Below are 10,803 nucleotides of genomic sequence, written 5' to 3'. Positions count from 1 at the left end.
ATGAAATTGGGAAAATCACCAGGACCAGATGGCCTGACGGCCAAATACTACAAAATGCTGAAAGAATGGCTGATACAACCATTGAAGGAAGTTTGCAATGAAATTTTAAAGGGGAAAAAGGCACCTGAATCGTGGAAAGAGGCTTTCATCTCACTTATACCGAAAACAGAGACTGAGAAGAACCAAGTTAAAAACTACCGCCCTATATCTTTACTCAATGTGGATTACAAAATTTTTGCAGACATTTTGGCAAAAAGATTGAAAAGAGTGTTGGCAGATGAGATTCATAAGGACCAAACAGGCTTTCTCCCAGGTAGACATATGTCAGACAATGTGAGGAACATTATAGACATTTTGGAGCTGCTGGACGTTGACATTAATAGGAAAGTAGTTTTGATTTTTGTGGACGCGGAGAAAGCCTTTGACAACATTTGTTGGACTTTTATGAAAAAGAATCTCCAAGGGATGGGGGTAGGACAAGGTTTTGAAAACGGTATAGGTGCAATATACTCTCAACAAAAGGCCAAATTAATTGTAAATAACGTGGTAACAGAAGAAATACCTATAGAAAAAGGTACACGACAGGGCTGCCCAATATCCCCTTTGCTTTTTATATCGGTCCTGGAGGTTTTGTTAAACATGATTAGAAAGGACCAGTTGGTTAAAGGAGTTCAGGTCGGAGTTAGACATTATAAATTAAGAGCATTTGCAGATGACCTAGTATTGACTTTGCAACAGCCAGACACTAGTACTAAAAGAGTATTAGAATTAATTGAAACATTTGGTCGAGTAGCAGGTTTTAAATTGAACAGACAAAAAACGAAAGTGTTGGAAAAAAATTTAACAATGGAAGAAAGAGAGAGTTTTCAGAATGAAACAGGTTTGGAAATTACAAAAAGGGTAAAATACCTGGGGGTAAACTTAACATCCAAGAATGTGAATTTATTTAAGGATAATTATGAAAAATGTTGGTCAGAAGTTAAAAAGGATTTGGAAATATGGTCAAGGCTGAAACTTTCCTTGTTAGGCCGAATTGCTACCATTAAGATGAATGTATTGCCTAGAATGCTGTTTTTATTCCAGACGTTGCAGATTGTGGACAAGATGGATTGTTTCAAGAAGTGGCAGAAAGACATATCAAAATTTGTCTGGCAGGGCAAAAAGCCCAGAATTAAATTTAAGATTTTAACTGATGCAAAGGATAGAGGGGGGTTTGCCCTGCCGGACTTAAGACTTTACTATGAATCAGCAGCTTTCTGCTGGTTGAAACACTGGCTACTTCTTGAGAATACTGATATTTTGGATCTGGAAGGGTATGACAATAGTTTTGGTTGGCATGCATATTTATGGTATGACAAGGTAAAGGTGTATAAAAGTTTTAAAAACCATATTGTAAGGAAAGCATTGTATAACGTTTGGATTAGATACAAAGACTTGTTGGAAAGTAAAACCCCTAGGTGGGTGTCACCAATGGAAGCTAGGGAAGTAAAAAAGCTTAATATGGATTCTAAATGGCCAAAATATCATGAGATCATAGATTATGATGGGGAAAGGGTGAAACTTCAGAGTTATGAGAAACTAAAACCTAAGGTTCGAGATTGGTTGCATTACCATCAGATAAATGAGACGTTTAAACAGGACAGGAAAATAGGATTTCAGAAAGAGAAGTCAAAATTAGAAACAGAATTGTTGGAACCCAATACTAAGAATTTATCAAGAATGTATAACTTGCTGTTAAAATGGAATACACAGGATGAAACGGTGAAATCTGCTATGATTAAATGGGCACAAGATATGGGTCATGATATTATGTTTGCTGACTGGGAACAGTTATGGACCACCGGTATTAAATTTACTGCATGTAATGCTTTAAAAGAAAATATTATGAAAATGATCTACCGGTGGTACATGACCCCAGTCAAGCTAGCAAAAATTTATCATTTGCCTAATAATAAGTGTTGGAAATGTAATGAGACTGAAGGCACTTTCTACCACCTTTGGTGGACCTGCCCAAAGGTTAAAGCTTTCTGGGAAATGATCTATAATGAAATTAAGAAGGTCCTTAAGTGGACTTTTCCTAAGAAACCAGAGGCTTTCCTCTTGGGTATGGTGGGCCAAGTGGTGTTAAGGAAGGATAGGACTTTCTTTATGTATGCCACTACAGCAGCAAGAATTCTACTGGCAAAGTATTGGAAGACGCAAGAACTACCTACTCTGGAAGAATGGCAAACAAAGGTGATTGACTTTATGGGACTGGCTGAGATGACGGGCAGAATCCGGGACCAGGGGAAAGAGACAGTGGAAGAGGACTGGAAGAATTTCAAAATATATCTTAAAAATAACTGTAAAATTGAGGAATGTTAAGATGTCAGGGGGTAAGAAGTAAAGAATTGCAGCAGTAAACAAAAAAAAAAAACTTAAGAAATATTTACGAAAAGGAACTAAGACAATGGACTTAAGGGTTGCTAAAGAATTTTTAAACAAGGATGCAGGGATGGGGAGGTATGGGGAAGTCAAAGAAAAAAGGTTATGAACCGATGAGTATGAAGTTATATTGTGTTACACTGTTCTTTATTTTATGTGTGGAAAATTAATAAAAATTATTATAAAAAAAAAAAAAAAACATCAAGGCAGCCTTTCTCAACCTAGTGCCCTCCAGATACTGTTGGAGTCCAACTCCCATCAGCCCCAGCGCACATGGTCAACGATCAAGGTTGATGGGAAACGGAGTCTAGCGATATCTGAAAGGACATGGGTTCCCCTCCCCTGCCCTTGAAGGTAACCTGAATGCAAAATCTGCAATACATGATTTTCAATTATAATATCTCTGGCAAACAGGCTGGGCTTCAAGCCTTTGCTTCAATGACTAGTATCCATTGATGCGCCTATGAATTTGTCTAATCCTCTTTTAAAGCCCTTTGTGTTGGTGGCCATCACTGCCTCCTTGTGGTCAGGCCTTGCAAAGCTCTCTGCACCTGGGTTTGCAAGCTCAGGTGATCTGATGTTTCATCTTGCAAGACCTGGTAATCAACTGATGCCCAGGGTTTGGGTCAGCTGCAAACCTGCCAACCCTCTTTCAGCTGAGGCGGGTCCTTACCTGCCCCACCCCTGACATCATATACAACATCATGTGTAGGACAGGTGGGTGTGGCTTAGCCAGATGGGGAGCCCTAGCGGGCCTCATTAACGCCTGAGGCTGGTGGTTGCCCACCACTGCTATAACTCAATAAACAGTCATGCAGTTAAAATATGGGTAGCATTAGGACATCACATTGCAAGCATGTCACTTTCGGGCTAGCATAAACCTGAGGCTTTGAATCAAAGTTTGCACTGGATGCTTTCTAGATTGTTACACAGGTGCTAGGCTTCTGCAAGATATCAGCTCTCGCCTCTATGAATCTCTGTTGGAAATCAAAATAGAAGTTAGTGCAGTGCTAGTTACATGTCATAAAGACTTGTGCTTTCTTCAGGCTATGTGGAAGTATGTAACAATGACTTGACTGAAAGTTATGAGGAGAGCTCAGGAAAAAAGCACCTGTAAAAGGACAGCGTGACCTGGCCATTGTGCTCTAGTATGGATTTATCCACTTTTCAGCATGCTTTTTAAAATCCCAATAAGTGGATGTTTTCCCCCACATTGCTTTTAGCTCAGCCAAGCAAAGATAAACTAATTAGGGTTATAATTACATAAGCAGTTTTATGATGTTTCTTTCACCACATGGAGTGGTCCATGTGGTTACACGGATTGAGGAGCAGCAGGCAGCTGGACTGTCCAGCTGAGGAATGTCAGGCTTAAGGTTGGTTCATAATTGAAATGCACGGCCAAGTGCCACATAGAGGAGATGCACCACTTGGCTGGGGGGAAAATAACGCCCCCCCCAACTGCCCATGACTGAAGGATTGCCAAGCGAAGGCCACTGAAATGCTTTTGGCTTCAAACTTGGGTTGTCCTGTTGGCTGATCGTCAGCACTAGCATTTCCTCTTGTGACCACAATTGGCTAAAAACCTCTGAATAGCAATGTTCCATCAATGAGCAGCTCACTAACTTTACAATACCTCGGAAGCTGTCAAAAGAAGATGCAATTGATAAAGATGAGAATTAATGTGTTGCTATTGTGGACACCCATTTGCTACTTTTGGTGAGCCAAATAGACCCTCCAAGTGGTTCACAGTTAAAACCTATTATTTTTGGTGTGTCACTTTTTATTTTTAAAAATCACCTTTTTAAAAAAAAAAAATCTATTGTATGCAGCAATGCAAACAATATAACACCTGAGAACGATAATGAAAGGGGCATCTGAAATTAAAAATCTCAAGTTTGTTTGCCATACAATGAAGACAAGGGAGAGATGAGATCAACAATGAGCCTGTCACTGAAATGTCCACGGCTGTCCATGCATACATGATAGATGGTTCTCTTGTCTGATTCTCTGTATGCATTGAATAAAATGAAACCACAGAATAGGAGAAACTGTCCAGTTTTTGGCATCCTTATGCTTTTTAAATCTGACTTGTGAGCTTCTCAGAGCCACATTCCCAACACGACTATACCAAGTGCCCAAGGAAATACCCTCAAGGATCTGGCACTTACGCACTATTGCCACCACCAAGAGGATCACCAAATCTTTATATCCTGGTTAGTGTGGGATACAACCAACATGCTTAAGTCTAATTAATGCATGAAGACCATAGAGTAAGCTGCCTCTCAGGCTTAACTATGTTCACTTTCCTCACCTTGGGAGAAAATAGGTAATCAAGGTTTTGTTCTCTTTCAATCTACCTGAGAAGCTCAGCATGTAAAGAGGTCTGAGCTGATTCTCCAAGCTCAGACCACATGGCTCAAACAAGCCATTCTTACATTCCTATATTTTAGGAAATTTCACCACTTTGTAACAGCTAAATTTCTCTGTGCAACCTATTCTGAAGCACATGAATCTGACCTTTGGAGAGTTGGTAAAGAAACATTTTTTTTAACTTACCAAATGTGTGGAATTTTCAATGCTAGAGGAAGAAGTTTTGGAACTCACAAGGTCATGCTTTAGAGGTCTAACAGCCTATATTTCTACACTTTACTTTGCTGCATATTTTGTGATTTTAAATTTCTGCTGTCATTCTCTCACCAAAGAGTACATGCCCCAAACTTGGATCTTGGCATCCAGGAATCCTACATTTATACCTATTGTAATCAACAGTTAGAACCCTCAGCAAGGCTGAACCAGGCATTTTTGTGAAGGTTTGACCTATAATGAGTGCAGTTTCTGAAACTGCAAATAAGCTTAATCATAATCATGACCATTGTTACTATAAATAACTGTTTATTGAATCATTTTGTCTTTACATTGTTTACCATCTAGCCAGATGAAGAGTTTGTGCAGTGTTTTGTTATACTTTGGTTGGTCTATTATAGGTTAAGCTAAGGGTTTTTTTTATGGACCAAGATGGTTCCCCTTACTTTTTGTGTGCTTGGAAAATACCAAATTTAACTGTTCAACAGTCAAGTCCTAAAATGAGAATAGTATACCACCTAAAGATGGAACTTGATTCTCTTAGGGAACATGCCTTCCAATTGATACATACACTACTGGTTTCTTCTGGCTTTTATTTACCTAGTTCCACTTCTGATAATATGCCTACTTTTTTTTTATTCCGGCTTTCCATCTATCTGAGCAGACCTGGGTAACAGCTGACTTTAGTGCACAGCTGTGCTGGCTAGACCTGACGATAATTTTAAGGGCAGTCCAGCCCAAACTTGCTGGAATATGTTAGGTGAGCCTTCCCCTGGTGACTTCCAAATGTTTCAGATTACAATTCCCATGAACTGCAGCCAGCAAACATCTATGATGTTGGGGCTGATGGGGATTGTAGTCCAAAACATCTGGAGGGCACCAGTTTGAGGAAAGCTAGCTTAGACATTAGTGGGGACAATCACAATATAGGGATAATTTTACAGAACTGATGCAAGTATTACTGAGATACTGTATATAAAGCTTTTTGAACACTTGAGATGTGCTATATAGGAACTTATTTTTATTTTTTGCTGAGGACAATTGTGTTGCCCACTGCAAACTCACATCTGGGTTTCAAAAGAAGCAGACATTCATAGCCTATAACCAGTGGTAGCAGCAACAGCAACTGCTGTGCACTAGTGAGAATCAGGGCAAAATAATTACTGAGAAAATCTCATCCCTCCCCAGAGCAAATGGGATCAATCCACTGTTGTTCAAGGGGAAGGTCAATGGCATGGGAATTGGGGGAGGGATGTATTTATGAAAGGAAGTGCTTCTCACAGAGTCAGCTCTTGAACTGCTATGGCTTCCAAAGGTCTGTCTTTATAAGGCGCGGGGAAGCCTCTGGTTTCTTATGTCTCACTTGATTAATCCAGTAAAAAAATAAAAAGGTTTGTAGCTGCTTCAAAAAGTTTTATTTATCCACCCATCCCAATTCTTCCTAGGTTTACATGATGTGGTGTTTGGGTCCACAGACACAATGGCAAGCAATGAGACTCTCACTACCTGTGAAAAACACAAAACGGAAAAGCACAATAGAAGTGTATAAAAGATGCATGGCATGGAGAAAGTGGACAGATAAATCCCCCCCTCCGCCCACTCTCATAACACTAGAATTCATTGGCACCCAAGGAAGGTGAATGTTAAAAGATTCAGGACAGATAAAAGGATGTACTTGTTTATGCAGCACATTGTTAAAACTATGGAACTCCCTCCCACAGGAGGCACTGATGGCCACCAACTTGGATCATGGGGGGAAAGGGCTATCTATGGCTACTAGCCATGATAGCTATGCTCTGCCTCCACAGTCAGAAGCTGCAATGCTTTTGCATACCAGTTGCCTGAAGCCACAGGAGAGGACAGATTGGCCACTGTGCAGACAGGAAGTTGGAGAATGGTCCATTGACCTCATCCAGCAGGCTCTTCTTATGTTCTTAAGCTGCACGCTGGAAGACTTGAAATAGACCAAAATAAAGTACTTCTTCACACAGCACATCACTAAACTGTGGAATTTGCTTCTATGAACTGGCCGCCAACTTGGATGGATTGGATTCGAGTCCCAGGGGTCAGCAAACTTTATCAGCAGGGGGCCGGTCCACTGTCCCTCAGACCTTGTGCGGGGCTGGACTATATTTTGGGGAAAAAACATGAACAGATTCCTATGCCCAACAAATAACCCAGAGATGCATTTTAAATAAAAGCACACATTTTATTCATGTATAAACACCAGGCAGGCTGCACAAATAACCCTGAGATGCACTTTAAATAAAAGGACACATTCTACTTATGTAAAAACACGCTGATTCCTGGACTGTCCATGAGCCAGATTGAGACGGCGATTGGGCCGCATCCGGCCCACGGGCCTTAGGTTGCCTACCCCTGGATTAGAGGATAAGACTGTTAATAGCTACAGTGGTGCCTCGCAAGACGAAATTAATCCGTTCCGTGAGGCTCTTCGTATAGCGGTTTTTTCGTCTTGCGAAGCAAGCCCATTGACAGCTTAGCAGATTAGCGCTATTAGCGGTTTAGCAGCTTTTAGCGATCAGCTGTTAAGCGGCTTATCAGCGGATCAGCTGATAAGCGGCTTAGCGGTTTAGGAAAAGGGGGAAAAAAGGGAAAAAAACCCGCAGGAACTCGCAAGACATTTTCGTCTTGCGAAGCAAGCCCATAGGGAAATTCGTTTTGCGAAGCGCCTCCAAAACGGAAAACCCTTTTGTCTAGCGGGTTTTCCGTCTTGCGAGGCGTTCGTCTTGCGGGGCACCACTGTACTGCCACAATGGATATGTATGCCTCTGAATTCCAGCTGCTGGGACTCACAAGCAAGGAGAGCTTTGTTGCACCATAGCCATCTGGTTGGCCACTGAGAGAACAAGATGCTAGACTACAGAGGGCATTTGACCTGATCTAGCTGCAAGGCTGTTTGATTGTTTTTATGAACTAGTAGGTCCTGACCCACCTTCTCAGTACAAGTCTTGGTTTAATGCATCCTTTTTAGTCGGGCTGGCCCCTACCAAGGGTGCAGGGCCGGGTAGGTGTGCAAAAATAACATCTCTCCATTCTGTCTCAGAGTAGCTAAGCACCTGCCTGCCCTCACACTCCTTGAGGCGCTCCTCCTTTGCTCTGGGCGGCCAGGCAAGGGACGCAGGCTCCTCTACCAAGGGTGCAAAGAATGGGGGGCAACAATACATCTCCTGGTCAAGGTAGCAAGGTTGGGGGGGCACAAATATAGCTCCTTGCCAAGGATGCAAGGGAGCCTAGGTTTGCTTCTGGGTATCCCAAGGAGCCTGTGGAAGAAACAGCCTTGGGCTGAAGCCTCTGGGCTTGGCTGAAGCACATCCTCAAGCAGAAGCTGCTGGTGCAGGGATGGGGCAGGAGGACAATAGCCCTCCGTGTCTGGAGGCTTCCCTGAGCTTGGTTCGACCTTCACTTTGCCTCAAGTCACATGCACACACCACGTCAATAATGACATGTGAGATAACAAATGAGCTGTCGCTGCCAATTAGCACGCTGGGCTAAATCTGCTCCTGGGGCTTTCAGTGCCACAAAGAGGTGCTGGGCCAGCTCCCAATCAGCTCACTTCTCTGGCTCCAGCCCTCTGGCTCTCCTTGGGACACAAGGGCCAAAGTCAAACAACGGAGGGATGGAGCCAGCACAAAGTGTACTGGGGAAAAGCAGGGCCGAGCCTCCAAGGGAATATTGGTGATGACCCGGAGGGCAGGGAGGTCTGCAGTAAGGGCTCTCTTGGCACTGCTGGCTTAGTATGCCAGGTGCAGCTCCTTCAAGCAAAGCAGCAGCTTAACCCACATGCTGCACAGCAGCGAATGACCTGAGCCTTCCCCAACTGAGTGCAATGAGGAGGTGAGGAATCCCTCACTTTGAACTTAGGCTAGTAGGCATGTTGGCAGGGCCACAGCACACCCTACAGCAGCCTTTGCCAATCAACATCATCTGCTGCCCTCCACATTTTGGAGCACAGCTCCCATCAGCTCCAGCCAGCACTGCACTGTAGTCCAAGACAGCTGAGAGCACCAGGTTCATGAAGACTACTCCACACTGCAGCCCAGAAACACCATTGTGATCCTGTGCAAAAGAGCATGCCCTCTTGATACCCAGCAAGAGCACTAACCCCTCCTGCTTAAGGCAGAAACCGAAATGGGGTAGTAAGTGTCCCCAAAGGAATTTATCTATCCCACGATGCAAGCAACAGCTGCATCTTCCAAGACAGTCCCACCTCAAGCCCCTAAGAGCCTGGCTGTTGTATCAGGTCCAAGGCTACCAAGACCAGTTTCCAGCTTGCCACACCAGCCAACCCAATGCCTCCACAGGGCATGAGTGCAACCACCGTCTTTCCACTCCTGTTTCCCAGCAACTGGTTTTCAGTGACATGGAGGGAATATATAGCCATCACGACTAGCAGCTATTGATAGCCTTATCCTCCTTGGCTCTGGACGTTGCTTAGTAGCAGAGCAAATGCCTTCTGTGCAAAAAACTGGATGTTCATTCCCTGGCATTTCTGGGCAAAAAGATCTCTGCTGGGATGGCTGAAGACGCTTGAATCCAGCCTTTGCCAACCTGGTGCACTTCAGATGTTTGGGCCTGCAATTCCCACCTGCCTCAGCTAGTGGACGTATAGCCTAAAGGTTCTGGAGGTAGTTGCCCAGAAAGGAAATTTCAGCTGAAGAGGTCACTAACTTAGAGTGCATCTGCTTCTTTTACAAGGCTCTTTCGGTTCCAGTGTGTTACTATAAGGGAAAATGAAAAACAAAATATAAACAACTTTTTTCTTCTAATAGATTTTTATTATTAAAAGAAAAAAAAAATACCTTTCCTCAGTATCACAAAAAAGCACCCATGCTAACATTTAAGTTGATCCAAATTCAATTAACAAATCAATAAATCAGATTCTTTTGAAAGGCAGAAGCATTCTTAGTCTTAAAACATTTAGACATGTATGGAGCCTCCCTGAAATTCTGTGTCCAGCAAGGAGGGTGGTTTGCTTATATTCTCTGCGTCTTTCCTCCTGCTAAGAGGAATAGAGCTGTTCATGTGCCAGTGCTAAAATGAAATAATTTATTCAACGTAATTGCTTTGGAGCTATCTTTCCTAACCTGGAGCACTCCATCATGGCCTAACTGTAGCTAATGGGCGCTGTGAACAAATTCCCACTCACCCCCTCCCAACAGGTGGGCAGAGTTTGCGACCGTGTGGAGCTTACCTGGCCGGGTGCCACCCACTTGGTAACAAAGTGAACCATGAGGACCGGGACATTCGCAGGGAAACCAAAATGCTTGTTTACAAAGCTATTGTACTACCAAACTTACTGTATGCTTGTGAAACATGGACCACATAAACTCCATCTCCAACTCCTCCAAAGATTCCATCAACGGTGTTGCCAAAAATTTTTACACATCATTTGGGAAGACAGGCGAACTAATATCAGTGTATTGGAAGAAGCAAAGATCACCAGTGTTGAAGCAATGATTTTTCAACATCAACTTCGTTGGACTGGACATGTTGTGCGGATGCCTGATGATCGTCTTCCAAAGCAACTACTCTATTCCGAACTTAAAAATGGAAAGTGTAGTGCCGGTGGTCAACAAAAGAGGTTTAAAGACTGTCTCAAGGCAAATCTTTAAAAAATGTAGTATAAACACTGACAACTGGGAAACACTGGCCTGCGAGCGCTCCAGTTGGAGAACAGCCTTTACCAAAGGTGTAATGGGTTTTGAAGACACTCAAACTCAGGACGCAAGGGAGAAAGGTGCTAAGAGGAAGGCACGCTTGGCAAATCCACAC

Source organism: Podarcis cretensis, assembly GCF_951804945.1.
Source record: "Podarcis cretensis genome assembly, chromosome: 8".
NCBI classification, from domain to species: Eukaryota; Metazoa; Chordata; class Lepidosauria; order Squamata; family Lacertidae; genus Podarcis; species Podarcis cretensis.
The sequence above is the reverse complement of the archived record's forward strand: the minus strand, read 5'-3'. Positions refer to the sequence as shown.